Consider the following 3,628-nt stretch of genomic DNA (forward strand, 5'->3'; position numbering starts at 1 on the left):
TTCTCCTGTGTCCAGCCTCCCAAGAGCTGGGATTACAGGCGGGCACCACCGAGCCCAGTCTCAATGGCCATCTCAGTGCGCCCCGGGGGCGGGGCTGGGACGGCACACCGGATCCAACCCGGGTCGCTGCATCTGCCTAAGCATGCACATTAGCCCGCTGAGCTATTTGGCCAAGGCTAAGTATTTAAAATTTAACTGTAGATAGTCAGACTTAGTTTCAGAATGAGACATTTGAGTAGTCACATTTCTGCCCGCAGTAACGGAATGTGAATTTACTAAGGTAGCAGGAAGGAGAGGCAGGCTGAAATGACCTTTCCGATCTTTTAGAATTTCAAGATTTGCACAGCTGAAAAAGGGCCAGTACTAGAAGGACTGAGTTTGTTTGTATATTTAGGTATTTATTTACTGCAAGGTGTTGAACCTAGGGCCTTCACACTGAACTACCTACTCAGCTCTCTTTGTTTTTCTTTTGAGGGAGGGTCACTCCATTGCTAAGTTTTCTAGGTCAGGGTCAACCTTGTGGTCCTCCTGGCTCTGACTCTGGGTGCTGGCGTTGTACCACCATGCCTGGCCTAAATAGTTTATCTTCACATTTATGTCTCTTATCTTTAAGAGCGTATCATTTTAAATAGTGAAAATAAGACATTCACGGTATAAGAAATAATCTGACTCGATAATGTGAATGTGAATAATTTTGTTATGCATTTTATCATGAAATGTGTTAAATAAGTGTAAAATAATGTGAATTTTTTGATTTTATTATTTAAATCATGTTAGTGTTCTCAAAAGTTATAACAAGGTATAACTTTTATTATTATGATTTAAAACATATATCTAATACTATACAGATTTAATAATCAAAATAAAGAAAAACTGACCTAACACATTCTAGGATGAGATAGAGGACTATGCTACCATTAAAGATAGAGATATGATTTGGGATTTTGTGTTTTGAAGGAAAACACAAATAGTTGTTTTAGGATTTATTATTTATTTTATCCTGCAGGAATAATAATTTCTAATTCAGCGAGGAAAGTTCTTTTTTTTTTCCTTTTTCTTTTCTTTTCTCTTTTTCTTTTCTTTCTTTCTTTCTTTTCTTTTCTTTCTTTTCTTTTTTTTTTTGTATTTTAGGACAGGGTGTACAGGGTGTACAGGGTCTCACTGCGTAGATCGGACTCGTAGTGATCCACCTGTTTACAGCCTCCCAAGATCTGGGATTATAGGTGCCGCCACACCCAGTCTCACTCCTGTTTCAGGGTGCCTCGGGGGTGGGGCCAACATGGCAGGCCAGAGGATCAAACACCCAGCCCTTGCATCTGCCTAAGCAGGCACTTTATTTTTTTTTTTTTAATTTTAATTCTAAATTTATTTTTTGGCAGAACTGGGGATTGAACTCAGACCCTTGCACTTGCCAGGGAAGTGCTTATTCTACTGAGCCATCTCCTAGCCCCAAAGCAGGCACTTTAATCCGCTGAGCTAATGGCTGGTCCTATGAAAGTTCTAAAGTAATAGAACCCTGTCTTATATTTTTCTCATTTGTTTTAATCTACATAAATAAATACTACTAATTAAAGCAAGGGGAATTCTAAAGAAATGTACATAGTGCAGTATTTTTAGAAGATATGTGTGATATTATTGATTTTACATTAATGCATATACACTTACTGGTTATTAATGTGCTTCCTTTTTTAAAGTTCACAAACGAAATTTATGGGTATTTAGTGAACAACACGATGTTTTGAAATGTATACATGTAATGCATGGCCTAGTTGAGTTACTCAACATGTATTACCTCCCATGCTTACCGTTTTTGTGTTGAGAGCATTTAAAATCTATCCTCTTAGCCGTTTTCAAGAGTACAATGCAGTGTAATAAACCACAGTCACCACATTGCACAGTAGATGTCTTGATTCTCGTCTTCCTAACTGAAGTTTGTATCTGTTGCCCTGTATTTGCCATATTGCCCCACCCTAGTCCCCTGCTAAGCACTGTCCTTGTCTGTTTCTAGATTCAACATAGGAGGGAGATCACCTGGCCTTTACAGTACTGTGCCTAGCTCGGTTCACTTAACATACTTTTTCTAGGTTCGTCTATGGTGCTGTAAATAACAGGATTTTCTTTTTTTTTAAAGGCTCAATAATATTCCATTTTGTGTATACCGTGTTTTTTTAATCCATTCATCAGCTGATGGATGCTTTGATTGCTACCATATCTTTTTTTTTGTTTGTTTTCCATTTGTGTGCATTTGGTTCAGGGTCTTACTATGCAGCTCGGACTTGTAGTGATCCTCCTGTTTTCAGCATCCCCAGCGCTGGGATTAGAGTTGTGCGCCACCACACCTGGACTCAGTCTCCAGCTCAGCACACTTGGGGGGTGGGACCAGCATGGCATGCGGGACCGGGGATCGGACCCTAGTCCCTGCGCTTGCCAAGGCAGGCACTTTCTACCATATCTTAACTACGATGGATAAACTACAAGGAATGGCTTTTAACTCTCCTGGTGAATAGCATATTCAACATTCTCATTCTAGGAACTTAACTCATATAATGTAGAATTTATTTATATAATTGATATGGAAAAATACTTTCAGGAAAATAAATATTGGACTTCCTGAATGTCATCTCATGACATGACTTACAAAGAATATATTTTCAATAGAAATTTCTACAGGTTTGTTCAGGAGGAAAGCCACAAGTGTGTGTGTGTGTGTGTGTGTGTGTGTGTGTGTGTGTGTGTTTTAGTGGGGGGGCTCAATGTGTGCTGGAGATTCAGATCACATGTAGGGCCTTGGGGATGTGAGCATGCTAAGTGAACCCACTACTACTGAGCTACATCCCCCAGCTGTATCACAATTTTTTCTTAATCTTATCTCTGTTAGACAAATAGACAAATAGCTCCACTTCAGAGTAGTGTACTATGGGTGTACTCAATGTATTTAAAGATTGTACATTTTGCTTGAGAATTCTTATATTCTAGACCATAAAGAAGGTTTTGTTTCAATTATGTTTACTTTTGGCACCTAGATTCAAAGTAAAAACTTCTTATGCTTCAAAAGCATTTCTATAAAGAAAAGTAATGCGGTAGAGAAAAGCATTATTAAAAGTTTAACTTTTCTGTAGAAAACCAAATGTGGGCATATAAATAAACTATTTTATTCACAACACTTATCTGTGCAAACTGCTTCCTATTTTCTTAAAGCCACACACACTTTTCATGAATAAAGACTGCATACTGTTACATTGACGTCACAACCGGAACTTTTAATCTTTATTACACATTCTATTGGTGGAGTGTTTACAATGATACCATTTTTTCAGTTGTTAATAAAGAATAGGTTTAAGTTTTCTATACATCAACTCTGAACAGGTACTCTTAGGGGATTTTATTTCTATTTTTAATATTTCTGGTTATAACTCTTACATTTCAAAGTATGTAAGTAGGTATGAAGGCATTCTTGAAAGTAAAAAAAAAAAACAGTTCAGCTTGTCATAAAATATTGAAAGGTGAACTCTCTGTCTTGTGAAATTGTCCTTATTTACATTTTGTTTGTAAATTGATATGCCTTTTTTCCCACATGGTTTTAACACTTTCAAAAAGTGAAAGATTTTAGCTTCCTCATGTAAGTAGT

The sequence above is a fragment of the Octodon degus genome, unplaced genomic scaffold, assembly GCF_000260255.1.
Source record: "Octodon degus isolate 3935 unplaced genomic scaffold, OctDeg1.0 scaffold00086, whole genome shotgun sequence".
Taxonomy (NCBI): domain Eukaryota; kingdom Metazoa; phylum Chordata; class Mammalia; order Rodentia; family Octodontidae; genus Octodon; species Octodon degus.